At 47.8% G+C, this 16,134-nt stretch overlaps 1 protein-coding gene across 1 annotated transcript in view; it reads left to right on the top strand.

Moving 5' to 3' along the window:
* The first annotated feature begins 252 nt into the window (after nucleotides 1-252).
* Sap130 (Sin3A-associated protein 130) overlaps nucleotides 253-16,134 on the top strand; it is a 111,685-nt gene continuing 95,803 nt past the window's right edge. The window contains exons 1-2 of the mRNA XM_055076693.2: nucleotides 253-392; nucleotides 477-696. The gene's annotated coding sequence lies outside the window, so the exon portion shown is untranslated. The remainder of the gene's footprint in view (nucleotides 393-476; nucleotides 697-16,134) is intronic.

Consider the following 16,134-nt stretch of genomic DNA (forward strand, 5'->3'; position numbering starts at 1 on the left):
TTTTACGCGCTCTGAGGCACTGCAGATTACTGCGTTGATCGCTGACCTCACTTTTTTTTTTTTTTACTAGGCGCATCTCTTAGATACGCAAGCGGCGGAAGCGACGTGCAGTCGGCTTACCTGCAAAATTACAAAAGAAGCGCATTGGACGCCCTGTGCCGCTCGGCTCCATCGACGTGGCAGCGGAGCGATGGCCGCGTTCCGTCTTCCGTTGCCGGCTTGAGTGTCGTGCGTCGCGTCGGAGCGGCGTTGCACAAACGCTGCATGGTGCCAAACGTGGCGCCTTAAGAGAACTTTAGCTTAGCGTTTACAGTTATCTCACAGTTAGCTGCTCAGCAGGCGCAACGCTGCAGCGAGCGTCCTGACAAGCCGAAGTGGCCATGATTAAGAAAGTGAGTGCTAAGCAGTATATGCAAGGCAATCAAGGCAACTCCTATGGTAGGCTAGGTCAGATTTGTTCCCTTGCCCCTTTGCAGTCAGAGCAGCGAGCTGCCGTACAGATGGCTTTGCGGTGGGCAGGAGACCCCCCTGCTGGCACGGTGGCCATGCCAGCGTTCGCATCCCGATACCTCGACAAGCTGCTCGACCCGAATTGTGACACCTGGGAACATGGGTGAGCCGGCAACAGCGCACCACCTGTGGACACGTCCTGGCCTACCCACAGTGTCACACAGCTGTTTTGCTGGGCTACGCAAGGTGCGTCAAGTTCGCCTTTTACAGCGAAAGTTGTGGCTAACCTTTCGTAGTTCTTTCCGGCAACAGAAACGGACTTAGCGATAACAAACCCATACGGGTGCAGTGCGGTGGTGCAGATGTCAAAATGCGGAACAGATTAGAACGTTCGCCGTGAATAGCGTGACGTCAAGGTTATAGCAGTATATAAGCAGGAGAGGTATCGGCGCTAAAAACAGCTGCGTTATTGATGGGGCGGACACGTATAGTTCGTACACCCGAATAACAACATGCGTACGAGGAGCGCCGGAGGCAACAGCAACGAGAATGTAAACGGCGCCGGCGCGAAACGACCTCCGACGAAGGACGTTCCCGCGATGCTGAATGAAAACGACAATCGCGAGCCCGGGCACCTCCGAACGAGCAACGACGCCAGACTCGCAACGCAAAAAAATGACAACCGTTCCACTCTGTGAAGATGGAATGGCAGCGAAAGCACTTAGCTTTTCGTTTGAGAGCTTTGACTGTCGTCAGCTTTCGCTGCCATTCCGTTTTCACATAGTGGAATGGTTGCTATTTTTATTTATTGCGATAGCAATTATATGGACACTCCGGGCGCAGTTCTGCCGTCGTCGTCGTCGTGATGTAAAATCCAAGCACGATAGCATCATTTGCGCGCGCCGTATTCTCTATGTGCGAGTGAAACGAGGGTCACCAGAAGGTCGCGGCTTAACCTCGCGCGCGCAAGGGTGGAAAGCGGGGAGGAAGTACGCCGTCTTCCTTCGCGCGCGTGGCACCGGGGTGAGGGGATGGACGGGGGGGGGGGGGGGGGGGCATTCTACTTCGACGGCTGCTGCCTACGGCGCGCCCTCGCGGGCGCCCTGTCTTGCAACCGATCTGCGATGTGGACAAAGTGCGCTGTCACACGGGCCTCATCTACAGAGCGATCTGCCATCTGGACAAAGTGCGCCGAGTGCTGGTAGCTTCGTATGCGCTGTGCTTTCGACGCTTAGTTCGCGTTGAAGCGAGAGGCAGCATGAAGGTCAATTCGCTTGATGCTGCTGCCGCGCTTCATCACTCCAGCGTTTTGACAGCGAGTTTCCGTAATCATCGAGTGAGATGTGTTTATGTTTACCTGTGCGCGCGTGATACCATGCTTGTATATTTAGCTAGTAAGTGTATGTTTACAAGTTTTACAGCCGATAAATCTGCTATCATTACTTCGTATAGCTGTCTACTGATTTGCTATCGCAATCAATGGTTCGCCTTTCGGGCTTTCAGGTGGTAGTGACGGTTAAGAATGCAGCAAAACTGTGATTAACGAAACGAGCGTTTTATTGGGCGAACTTGTGCCCTCGAAAATCAGGCTACACTCGAAGAACAACGGTAGCGGCGAACACGATCGGCGGTCGTCGAAATCTGATCAACGGGTCAAGCGCGTTGGCTTTTATACATCAATCGTCGAATGTTCCAGACTAATCGCTGGGACCCGCGCGCCTTCCACAAAGTTCTACATTATTCGCGTCGCGCCCACATGCAATCAGATTACACAAGGTTCGGTCACAGACAGTGGATGGAACCATCGATAACATTCCAGAAACTTCCGACACACGCAAGCGCGTCCTGCGCTGTGCGATAACATTTGTTAGGCGGTGAAACGTGTCGCCCGATGAAGACAAGTACAGTGTAAGGGCGAAATTGCCACTTCTTTTTCTCACGTGTAACATAGACTGATTAATACTGACAACTTCCTAAAACCCACGGCTATAGCTTTTGAAGAGGAACCCTTGGATCAGACTGTCAGCGCCTGACGCTGGTAACGTTGGTCCGAGGGGTAAATCTGGACAGGACATTTTTACTTCCTTTTCTGCACACTCATTTCGTATCATCGAACATGGTGAAGACAGCACTGGAACTGTACGTGTACGGGAGAAACTATCGTGCGTGGGAGAAACTAATGGCACCCGGAACGTTTAGTTTCCGCAGGATAGCCAAAATCGAAGAAAAAAAAAAAACACGGAAAAGAAGAAAGAACACAGTGCGACGTTCACATGTTACACAACCTCAACATCGCTCACACACGTTTGTTTCGGGGGTTCCTTGCTATAGCTACATATATGGGCCCGCCATTTCGGTTCGGCGTTCCGTGGGAAAGGCCAGCAAATTTGGCCGAGCCCCCCACCCATAGGCCGGACCCGTCATTCTGCACACGTATACGCCGTACGCATAAGCGAGAAATTGAGGCGCGCATCGCCGTACGGCCTGCACGACGTCCGCCGCATCATCCCGTTTTCGCCCCCTCCCCCCTTCTTTTTATTTGCGCGCAATACACGTCCACGCGCTCCTCTCCCCGCGCACTTCCTCGTGGACGCCTGTATTGCTTCCGTCGGTGTTTCTTTTGTTTCGGTTTTTTTCTCTCTCGCCGCGCGCGCGCGCGCGTGTGTGTGTGTGTGTGTGTGCTTGTATTGCTTCGTCTATCACTCTCTTCCTGGCCGCCTAATGTTCCGAAACGGTGCGCACGACGACGTCCTTCCCGCGTGGTCCATGCGTGAGAGAGAGAGAGAGAGAGAGAGAGAGAGAGAGAGAGAGAGAGAGAGAGCCGCTGCTACGTCTACACACCCTCGCCGCGTGCGCGCCGTGATTCCTCGCAAAGGCGATGCGGCTGGCAGCGGAGATGAGAGATGGCGCGTGTCGTGATTTGCGCATGACTGTGCACGCGCGCTCGCCGCAACGCTGTAGCACGAGCGCGCGCGACCATCATCGGTTTTTCGCCGACGGTGGGTGACTGCCCTTGGCGCCCTTCCTTTCCCAACACCCCTTACCCCATCCGCCACGCACTTGCTCTGCATTTCGCAAGGGTGAGATGAAAAACAAAAGGAAGAAGAAAAAAAAAGGCCATTTGGCATCCATTGCTACACGGCGGGCGCGCGTGAGAAAAATGGCGTCATCACATAAATAGCGACGTGCGCCATGACTTTGTCGATAACACCGGACAGCGTCCGAAAAGAAAAGGCTATACGCTGTTACGGTATATGCAGTAACTTCGCGGTCAGCCACAGGAGAGATAAACGTTTGTCGGGGAATGACAAATATGCGTGAACAGATAGCGTAAATGGGCAGATTTGAATTGAATTCTGGGGTTTTACGCGCCAAAACCACGATTTGATTACGAGGCACGGCATGGTGGGAGAGTCCGGATTAATTTTGACCACCTGGGGATTTTTAACGCACCCCCAAGGCATGGAACACGGGATTTTTTTTTTTTTCATTTCGTTTCCATTTAAATGCGGTCGCCGCGGCCGGGATTTAATCCCACGACCTCGTGCTTAGCAGCTGAACCATATAGCCGCTAAGCCACCACAGCAGGTAACGGGCCGACTTAAAAGAACGCAGGTTTTGAGGCCGCAATTATTGCACATTTATCATCATCGACGTCGCCGCCGTTGTCATCATCAGCTTATTTTTATGTCCACTGCAGGACGAAGGCCTCTCCCTGTGATCTCCAATTACCCCTATCTTGTGCTAGATGATTCCCACTTGCCCCCGCAAATTTCCTAATTTCATCACCCCACCTAATTTTCTGCCGTCCTCGACTGCGCTTCCCTTCCCTTGGCACCCATTCTGTAACTCTAGTAGTCCACCGGTTACCTACCTTACGCATTACATGGCCTGCCCAGCTTCATTTCTTTTTCTCTCAATGTCAACTAGAATTTCGGCTAGCCCCGGTTGCTCTCTGATACACACTGCTCTCTTCCTGTCTTTTAACGTTATGCCTAATATTTTCGTTCCATCGCTCTTTGCGCACTTCTTAACTTTTTCTCTAGCTTCTCTGTTCTGCATCGCGGTCACTCGCGGGACCGAATGATTACGTTCAGAGAAATTCTCCTGCACTACCACAAAGAGCGGTTACGCTACCCCCCAGCACACAAAACACTGAGTAAGTCTCAATCCACCACTTGGCGACTCCTTCAGACACGAACTTTTCCGAACCCCGTGCTTTACAATCGCATGTACCCCGATGCATACTCCCCACTCTGCAAAGCGTGCAAGGCCCGCGCTGACCTCGATCACATTATCTGGCAATGCCCCAAAGCCTCACCCACCAACACCTCCCGCACTAACACACGCATCATTAGTACGGCCGAGCAGTGGGAGACATTGCTGCTCAGCTTGGACCCAGAGGAGCAGCTCTGGGCCGTCCGGATGGCCGAAGGGGCCGCCAGAAAGCAAGGACTGGCCGCCGTCTGAGGAAGGGGGGGATTGGGGGTTAGTCTCCCGACCCCCGCCACCCCTTAACCCCATCAAGGACATAATAAAGTTTTTTCTCTCTCTCTCTAGCTTCTTTGTTAACCTCCAAGTTTCTGCCTCATATGTTAGCTTCGGTAGATTGCAATGATTGTACACTTTTCTTTTCAACGACAGTGGTAAGTTCCCGGTCAGGATTTGGTAATCCTTGCCGCATGCACTCCAATTCCTTTTTATTCTTCTGTAAATCTCCACGTCATGATCAGAGTCCCCTGTGAGTTATTGACCTATATAAACGTACTCCTGTACAGACTCTAGTCTATAGGTTGACTGGCGATCCTGAATTCTTGTTCTCTTGCCAGGCTACTGAACATTACTTTTGTCTTCTGCATATTAATCTTCAACACTGCTCTTACACTTTCTCGGTTAAGGTACACAATCATTTGATGCAATTTGTCCTCAGTGTTGCTAAACAGGACAATATCATCTGCAAACCGAAGGTTCCTGAGATATTCACCGTTGGTCCTCGCTCCTAAGCCTTCCCAGTTTAATAGCTTGAATAGTTCTTTCAAGCATACAGTGAATGGCATTGGAGAAATTGTGTCTCCTTTGTGACCCCTTTCTTCATAGGTATCTTTCTACTTTTCTTGTGGAGAATCAAGGTAGCTGTGGAACCTTTGTAGATATTTCCCAAAATATTCACGTATGCTTCCTATATTCCTTGTTTACGCAATACCTCTATGACTGATGGTATCTCTACTGAATCAAATGCATTTCCATAATTTATGAAAGCCATATAGAGAGGTTGATTGTATACTCCGCAGATTTTTTTTTAGTTACCTGATTGATGACATGGATGTGATCCATCATAGAATATCGCTTCCTGAAGCCGGCCTGTTCTCTTGGTTGACTAAGTCAGGTGTTGCCCTGATTCGATTGGAAATTATCTAGTGAATATTTTGTACAACATACATTGCAAGATAATGGACCTATAATTCTTCAATTATTTAACGTCTTCTTATGGATTAGTATAATGTTGGCATTCTTCTAGCTCTCTGGTACACTTGAAGTCGTGAGGCATTGCGTATATATAAGCTTTTCAAGCATATCTCCTCCATCTTTGATTAAATAGAGTGTTATTCCATCTTCTCCTGCCACTGTTTCCTGTGTCGTGTCTTGCAAGTCCCTTCTAACTTCATTGCTAGTTATAGAAGGAGCCTCTGTATCCTGTTCATTTCTACTTCGAATGAAAGTAACGTGGCTGCTCTGGCAAAGGTCGGTATAGAATTATGCTGCGTTTACTACATCATCGAAATGTACAAGGTCGATATAGAATTACTATGCTGCTTTTACTACATCATGGAAATTGCTGACATTACCCTGCTTATCTTTCAGTGTATACATCTTGTCTTGTCCTATTTGCCAAGTTTTCTTCTCACTGATTTCATGTTGCGGCCATTTTTTTTTTTTTTTTTGCTGCTTCCTCAATCTTTCCCACATTATAGTTTCGAACACCCCTTATACCGGTGTCGCACGTTCACTTTTGATCGCGATGGGGCCCGATCCGGATCGATCTCGATCCGAATCAGGTGCTGCTACACGGCCACTTCCGATCGCGATCTTGCTTGATCCATATCCAGACAATCGCGATCCGCGCAACGCGATCGGGCATCTTGATCGTGATCGCAGGCTGACGACCATGTAATTCCCAGAGTAGCAGACATTGACAAACGAATAAGATTTTCCAGCACAATGCGTTGGCGGGCTAGTTGGTGCGAATCCATGAATACTTTCCTAAGTATACTTTGTGGCGCAAAATATATTTCTGGAAAAGGGACAGAAGAAAGAGAGACAGTGAAGCGCCAACTTGCCCAAGTTGGCGCTTCACTGTCTCCCTTTCTTCTGTCCCTTTTCCAGAAATGTATTTTGCGCCACAAAGTATACCTAGGAAATCTAAGCACCAACTTGCCCAAGAAGAAGTCCGTTTGGAACATGAATACTTTGTTTAGCGCAAAACGACAGAGACAAGAAAGACGACAGGACAGTTGAGAGTAGCGCCTTGTCCTGTCGTCTTTCTTGTCTCTGTCGTTTTGCGCTAAACAAAGCATTCATGAATAAGATTTTCTTGAAAACAGAAAAGGAATTTTATATTGTAATTTTATACCAATGGTAACGTGCTTTTGGACCCACAAATGACATCTGGTGCGCTTGAGCTAGCTTAAACTCGATTGGGATTGTTGGACTGTGTAGCAGTGATCGTTTTCGATCGCGATGAAGGAATCCGAACCGGATCGGACCCGATCGCGATTAAAGGTGACCGTGTGACACCGGTATCACTTTCTTTTTGTTGATCAGTTTTGACAGTTCAGCAAATTCTATCTGAGCTCTTGAATTAGACACTTTCATGCTTTGTCTTTTTTTATTAGGTCCTTTGTTACTTGGGAGAGCTTACATACTGGAGAGAGGAAGACAAAGAAGTGGCTCTTGTGCAGAATCCCGTTTTCCCACTGCTCTCATTTTAAGAGTATTCTTGCGTGTTTTCGGGAGGCGCTGCTCCCGAGACCTTCAGCGACTGAAGCGGAGTCAGCTTGACGTCCGGAGGAGACAGACGTCACAGCGTCAAGCGCTCCGAGGAAGCGCAGTCACTGCATAAGCGGCACAGGCAGCGAGGACACCCTGCTGTACTACTCTGCTTCAGAAGAAGATCTGTCGGATAACTGGGATTACTTGACAGTTGTAAGGCAAAAAGGAAAGAGGAGAATCGTCACTGCTTCCTCGTCTTCAACAAGGACGGCGGCGGCGGCAAAGACCAATGACGCGGCTCATATCATACTCTTCTTGCCCGAGACGCCCACCGACGACCTGAATCGGCTAAACAGACAAGCCGTATCTGTCACACTGGAGGCTCTTGTTCCGAATGAGATTACGGATATGAGAATTAACACCCGTGAGAACATTCTCGCGGTTGATGTCAAGTACAGAGCAGCATTGGATATCTTGAGTACAGTAAAAATGCTGGGCAAGATAAATGTTCGCACCATAATACCACAGGACAGCGATACTACATCAGGTGTGATTTATGGTGTCGATGAGTCAATCAACGACAACGATCTGCCTATTTCGGTCAAACACGCCACAGCAGATACAACTATTATTGAAATCCGTCGCCTAGGAGAATCACGTTGTGTGAGGATAATCCAGAGGTAGCTTGCCGTCACACGTGAAAGTTGGATTCTTTCGTCATCCAGTGCGACCGTTCGTTCCAAGACCTCTTCAATGCCGTAATTGTTAGAAGATCGGGCATGTCAGCGGCATATGCAAACATTCGACCGTGTGCGCAAAATGTTCTGAGCAGCACAGCGCTGATGCTTGCCGTGCGACTGATTTCAAGTGGGCCAATTGCTCTGGTCCTCATGAAGCATTGCCGAAAGACTGCCCGAGACACAAGACAGAGCTGAAAGTCCTAAAACAAATGATGAGAGACAACTCAACGCACAGAGAGGCCGTCGCCAAAGTGCGACGGCGTCGTGTCCGCCGTCATCGCAAGCGATCTTCGTCTGCTAGAAATACTGATGCCGTCGTGAGACAGACGCTACTTTCTGCAGCTGGTGCTCCCAAGCCGTTCACCCACACTAGCAACACGGTGCCTGGTGACGCAGTGAATACGTCTACTGCAAACGACTGGCCTGCACTTCCGACATTATGTCCTCCAGCACAACAAAGATCGACGGTGGACTACCGACGCACCAATGACGGCACATATCACGTGCGAGGTCAAGACAAGCAAGTCATCGCCATAATAAAATCTCGAATGAAAGTCATTCGCGTGTTGATAAATGACACCTGCTCAAGGTGATAGACGCCATCTGCTCGAGGTGCACTGCAAGTGCTGGACGGCTTGGATCCGGTTCTTGCGTGCCTCGAGTAGCAAGCACGATGGCTCTACCGCGTCAGCCTTTCCTCAGGCAAGTCAAGGAAGCATCTGTTATGCAATGGAATGCCTGTGGACTGAAATCCCGTATTGCTGATTTTCGACATTGCGTTTTCACCAATCGATTCCCCATTATTGTCGTCTGTGAACCGAACCTACAGAAACCCGTCCGGATCTCAGTGTATGAGCCTTATGTGTCATCGGCTTGTAATGACATTAGCAAAATTATCATATACATACGGTGTGAACTGACTTACGTTGTTCATTCAGTGCGGCCACATGACAGTAATCAGTATGTCTATTTGACCGTGAAAAAACAAACTTACGTTTACTTTAGTGCGCGCCTACCTCTCTCCATCAAGTCGTTTCGATAGACAGAGACTGAGTGACAATATAGATGCGACTCCTGGTCCACGAATTGTTGTTGGGGACTTCAACGCACATCATTCACTTTGGGGAAGCAACAAGGTAAATTCTAAAGGAAATAAACTCGTGTCCTTTGCTTGCGACCATGACCTTTGCTGCCTAAATGATGGCAGTCCCACGTTTCTGCGCGGCCGGACGTACAGTAGTTGTTTAGACTTAGCTTCAGGCTAGTTACGGTTTCGTTCATTGCCTTTATGTTGGCTTCATCTTCCTGTTCTAAAGTTGCATATTTGTTTGCGGGCACCAGCCTGAAATCGTCTACTTTTACCCTTACTGCGTCTAGGTTGGTCTGTTTCTTCTTGACTTATTTTACTCTTTCTCTCTTCAACTTGAGAGAATTCCCATACCTCACTGCACATTCATATTTGCACATAAATTGGTGATTAGTCAGTCGAATGACGGTGGCCTAAGTCCAGTCTAACCTCAACCCCTCCCTCTCCCGAAAAAAAGAAAAATAAGAGACAGAGAAAGGAAGACGGATGAAGGAAACGCTTGTCCTTCGCACTGTTGGTGGGAACAAAAAAGGCCAGTGTCAGTAAAAAAAAAAAAAAAAAACACACACATTTAAAAATGTATCCGAAAGAAAGGAAAGTCGACAGGGAGCACGAGGCGTTACCCAAGAGTTGGCGGAACTGCCTTTTTTGGAAATCTGTTTCAACGGGTACGTTTTCGAATTGTCCCACTGTGCCACACTGCCATGCTTCATACGTGAGTCGACGCACCTCCTTGTTTATAAACTATATGTTGCTATTCACGTATGACTCACATACAAAACATTCAATGACAGAACATTTTACATGACTAACATGACTTTTCATCTTGTAATGAACGAGAAGGAGAACAGAGGGGGGCCCGATTTTTGTTAGTGACAAGCCAACAGACAATAAGACAAAGGAAAGCATATGGGGTAAATTACTTAGTTTTAATTAAATGTAAGAATGATAACCAAGCTGTTCTTCCGTCCCTTTCATTTCCCTTTATCACTTCAACGTTTCATTGAAACAAGTAATCTACCATAATGCCACATTCTTTCATTGATTTCGTTATCCGTTGGTGTCATATGATGATGACTCTTCATCTTGTAGAAATGTCTCCAGCTATCTAGGCTCATTCTGGAGCTTGCGTCCGTGATGAAACGTTTGGAGAGAGAGAGAGAGAGAGAGAGAGAGAGAGAGAGAGAGAGAAGGGAGGGATGAAGGGAGGGAGAGGGTTAACGCTTTCTTATGGATGGCACTTTGGCCTAATCGTTAAACGTTTCAAATACAGCTGCTTAATACCCCTTCAATTTCCCTCCCGATGCACGTTACTGCCCCAACGCGACGAGAAGAGTCTAAGAACGTGTGGCATTTTAAAGGAGTTTTCGTAAGGAAATTAAAACACAAATCAGCACTAGCTGTTTTCGAGGCCATTTATTAGCGGGCTGTTGGGGAGTCATTGTCAAAATTAGAATTTCGTAAAAATTATGTCTCGCATGCAACATTTCCAGATACTAAAGTGAGTGTTCGCTCAGCTCATACGATTTCGCATCTACAGTCATTCGTCTAGACACCTCGTTCAGCCACTTCCCGGCAAAACACGTAATGCTGTGAAGTGAATGTGCAGGTTTATCTGATGTGATGTTTCGAAGCGTTTAAGCGCATGTGACTGAAAATGCCAAATGCAATACTGAAATGACATATGAATGGATCTTCTTTTTTTCCTTTCACGTTCACCGCACGCGGGAATATCCAAACTGAATCACTTCATCATCGTGTTCGGACATTAAAAGGCCATTCACCTGCACCACATATTAAAAAAAAATGCGATTAGCATTCTTTGGGAGCTTCACTCAGTGTGCTGTCAAGCCAGTCAGTCAGTGAGTCAGTCAGTGAGTCCGTCTGTCTGTCCGTCCGTCCGTCTGTCTGTCTGTCCGTCTGTCTGTCCGTCCGTCTCTGTCTGTCTGTCTGTCCGTCTGTCTGTCCGTCCGTCTCTGTCTGTCTGTCTGTCTGTCTGTCTGTCTGTCTGTCTGTCTGTCTGTCTGTCTGTCTGTCGGTCGGTCGGTCCGTCCGTCCGTCCGTCCTCGGCTAACCTCTTCCATGCCCACTTATGTCACTGGGGTCAAATGGGTAGAAAATCGGGCTACTGTGCTCAGGTAACCGAGTTCGAAACCAACTGCCATACCAACTTGGGTCACTGCATGCGCATGTGGCACTGAACATGTGCTGATTTTCAATAAGCCTCTTTCACGCCAACATTGGACACTGGGCATGTGACACAGGGTGCATGCCGCTCATCAACGAACTTCCTTTGGGTTTACAGCAACTTGGATCCCTGGTTATGTGCAACTGGGTATGCGCCACTCTTCAATGAACACGTCGCACGTCAACTTGTGTCACTGCAGGTTATGTACCACTCTTCAGCTAACCTCTCTGACGCCAACTCAGGTCACCGGGTGCGCGCCACTGGGTATAAATGCCTCTCTTCATATAATAACGATCATAACATAAAAGACACATCCCCACCAATTACACACCCATTATAGGATAGATTCCTAATCGCGTTAAAGTCGCGCCAACCATCTCCATATGATGGATATGCACCGTCAATTTTTTTCTTCTATTTTTAAGCTGCAACAGCAGTCAAAACTTCGAAACTTGGTGCTGTGCATTGAAATTTTGCGCACAGATGGCATTTCGCGGTCGATGCATTTTAGTACCGTTTCTGGTTGCCTTACTTGCCCCCTTTAATTCAGAATAACTAATAACCACCAGTCACCTGCGACGATGCCCTTCCTGATGTGTAGAATTTGCGTGAACCAGAGTCACTCTAGCGCGAAGAAAACGGTGGCACGGTCTTTGTATAGTTGCAAGGGCGAAACACGGCGCCTCCGTTGTTTTGCCTTTGCAGTGCCAGACGGCGCCACGGTATGCCATATACACTGAAACCAATTCCCTCAAATTACTCACATTGTTTGTCATCGCCGTAGGCAACCCTTACCCGCCGTGGTTGCTTAGTGGCTATGGTGTTGGGCTGCTAAGCACGAGGTCGCGGGATCGAATCCCGGCCACGGCGGCCGCATTTCGATGGGGGCGAAATGCGAGAACACCCGTGTACTTAGATTTAGGTGCACGTTAAAGAACCCCAGGTGGTCGAAATTTCCGGAGTCCCCCGCTACGGCGTGCCTCATAATCAGAAAGTGATTTTGTCACGTAAAACCCCGTAATTTAATTAAGCAACTCTCACCTTTATTTATTATTGCGATAGCGAATATATGGACACCCCAAGCACATTTTTGCCGGCCGTCGCCGTCGCCGTGAGATTCCGTATAAAATCCAAGGGCGGCAGCACCGTCGCCGCGCGTCATATGCTGTATGTGCGAGTGAAAGCACGCGAGGTAAGCCGACGACGGCGGCTCAATCTGGCGCGCCCGAACGAAGAAAGAGGAGAGCAAACGCGCCGTTTTCCGTCGCACGAAAGGCCGTGGGGGAATCGTAGGGAGGCAGAGGGGCGGTGGTGTTGTTCTCCGGCAGCAACTGAGCATTTCGCAACTGGGCGCAAGGGCGAACTGAGAATCGCGGCCTAATCTAGCGCGCCTGATATGGAGGCAAGCGGGGAGGTAGCGCAGGAGGGAGGGAGGCAGCTTCGGCTCCGCCAACAAGTGTGATTTGTATGGCCGCGCGCGCCGTTATAGGATAGATTTGCGAACCCCCCCCCCCCCCCCCCCTCATATATATATATATTGCTTGCACTTGAAGAAACTTCATGTGACCTCGAAGAGTTCTTTACTTAAGTGATGGCCTTATATGAGAATTTACAAGACCTCATAGTAGGAGACTGTTCAATTTCACAGCCCGAGTCCTCTCCCACCACCAAGAAACTGGCATCTTTTGGTGGTGTAGTCTTCCTTCGCGTAATTGTCGTATACTTCGCCTTTGCGGCGAAACTGCAGCCTCTGTCTTGTTTTTCTTTTTTCTTCGAGTCTGAGTATAAGCGCTCCTGCCCATGGCTGCCGTTTATCCTCATTTCGAGTGAATTCGGCTTGGTCTCGTTCCGGTTACTGAGTGAATTATGCAGGGTTCCCCAACTATCATGCACCAAGAATTTAAAAGAGAGCAGTTCTGTTACTCGAAGAAAACCTAGTGCATATTGTTTCCAGTACAGTGGACTAGCCACCAGTAACTATTTCGTTCCTGAAATTTAATTCGACAATTGCAGTTAATTATCTCATTCGAGGAGTAGTGTCATAGTTATCATAGTGTCAATGAGACATTTGTAGGCACCCCCAAATGACATCTAATTGCTGTGTTTTCAGCGACGTACTAATTGCGTGCATTTTTTTCAGACTGGCAATATACCCCCCGAAATATGAAAAATATATACCACGTGACTGCGCTCCCATCCGCATCATAAAGCAGCACCCTCAAATATGCTGATAGCAAGCAACTGCACTGCATGTCGCAAACCCGAAGAGACAGCTCATCACTTTGATAATGGTACGGAATGAGCACCAACAGCAGGTTTCGCGTCTTTGCAGCCATTCCTTCTTCTGTACGTTACACTTGTTATCCTTCTCTCAAGGCCGACTGATCACTTTGATAACAAAAGCCTATTGATAACGCAGCTGAAGCGCCACTCTGACCATGCACGGAACTCGAAAAGCAATGTAATAGGCATAGCATGTTTCAAAATGCCGGCTTTGCTCGCACCGAATCGACAGAGTGCGCGCGCAGCTACATTTCGCGCCAGAAACTTGCTTCGGACCAAAGTAAATTTAATGTGACAGTTTTATTTTCATCAGAGCGCATACGTGCTGCAAGAACAGGCTCGTGGCAAAAAATAAGAGCGAAATAAACAGACGTGGAAGCTACTCACGTGCGTAGAAAGGGTAAAACCGATGCGTTCAAGAAATTAAATGTACCACTTTTAAATGAGCCGAATTGGCAATCCGGACGTCTGCACATAAAAAAAGAAAGCCATCAGATTTCAGTGTGCCCTTATTATCTATGAATTCGTAAGCGCCGTTGAACACCAGCTGCTGCCTAGAGGACGTGTTCGAACAGGTCTCCTTTTGCAGCTACGCAGTACTGAGTCCGCTTTATCGCATCTTAGTAGCTTTCTTGATGACCGAGGCTCAAATTCTACGGCAGACATCCGTTATCCTTCTCTTGAGCTAATCTGACGTCCGTCTTGATATATATATATATATATATATATATATATATATATATATATGCGACCATCCTCTTGCTGTCATTCGCAGCTCCCAAGGCAAGGATCGTATCCGCTCACTACAGAAAGACATGGCGACTAGGAAACGCGCCTTTTCACATTTGCACTGACATCGTTAATCCGCTTTTGTGGTGATAGGCTTTGCGCTAAAAAAAACATCCGTCCACTTTATCTACGCTACGACAACTATCACAGCTTGTTTCCAGATAACACCAAACGCGACGTGTTACTTCGGCCAAGGCGCGGCAGATAAGGCACTAGCTCGATCACGATGTTTTGCAGCGAAGCTGTATATGCTAGCCGATTCGTCCGTCTGTCGCCTGTACGCTCAAGCTCCTCTTGCGCAACCCCATGTGAATGCACGAAAAAAGAAAGCGAAAGAAAGGCGCGCGATTGGCTGCGCCAGTAGTGTTCTCCGTCGCAGCCGTGCGGGCAAATTGGCAGGTCACGTGTCATACGTACTGAGGAGCAGGCAGCTTTCGGTCAGAACCGCGAACGAGCTCGTCTACGCCGTCCCGATGCTGCAGCCCGGGCACAAGAACAGGCTCGTGCAGCCGAGCGCAAGCAGCAACGGCGTACCGAAGATACGGCAGCCTACCAAGCCGTCGTTTATTGAACCGTCGGGATTAACCCAGTGATAAACACTGGGGCCGCACGTTTCAGCTTCGCTGGTTAACCATCTGTACGGAGTGCTTGGGCGGTGACTTTTTTCTTTATTTCCTTCATTTCGTTCTGGTTAACTCAGAAGGAGCCTGTTCGAGGGCGCTGCTTTATGATGCGGGTGAGAGCGCAGTCACGTGGTATTCGCCATATTTCCCACGGTGTATTTATCAGTCGGAAAAAAATAGTATACGCAATTAGTACGTCGCTGAACATACCGCAGTTAGATGTCCCTTGGCTGTGCTACATAGGCTTTATTTACACTTTGATAATTATGATAGTACGTCTCGAGTTAGATAATTAATTACAATTACCTAATTGAATCTCAGTAACGAAAAAAGTACTGGCAGCTACTCCACTATGTTGGAAACAATATGCATTAGGTTTTCTTCGAGTAACGCATTGCTTTTCTTTATTAATCTTGGTGCATGATAGTTAATTGGGACACCCTGTATGTATTTATGACCTCTGCACGCAAGTGACGATGTTTTCATCCCTAATAAATGTTGTAAGTTATTAGAAGTGTTTTTAATGAGTCGTTAGCTTTGAGGCACACATAATTAACGTGCATTTCACACGCCGTTGATAAAAGACTAGGCCAAAGGGGTCAATAAAATCCACAGCGTCTTTTTTTTCAGGGTAACTAAAGCACGCAAAGCATTTTGAAGCGAGGTGAACATACAACAACATATCCATTCTCTAGGCATAAGCTATCCATAGCTTTAGAAATAATTGTTAATTGGCTATATCCTTCTCTTTAAAAATGTAATAAACTTTGTCATGTGTATAAGGGTGTCCCAGTTAACTTGGACCAAGATCTTGAAAAAAACCTCTGCGTTTTTCAGAACAGAAATCGCGTGGATGTTGTAAGCATTTATCTAAACTTACAGTACCATATTTTGCTCGTCCTTTTCCGTAATTAGCCAATATAAATTAATTAACTTTTTAAATATAGCTTGAAACGTTCAGGCGTCAATAGCAAAGTTGTGGAG

Source organism: Dermacentor andersoni, chromosome 2, assembly GCF_023375885.2.
Source record: "Dermacentor andersoni chromosome 2, qqDerAnde1_hic_scaffold, whole genome shotgun sequence".
Lineage (NCBI taxonomy): Eukaryota > Metazoa > Arthropoda > Arachnida > Ixodida > Ixodidae > Dermacentor > Dermacentor andersoni.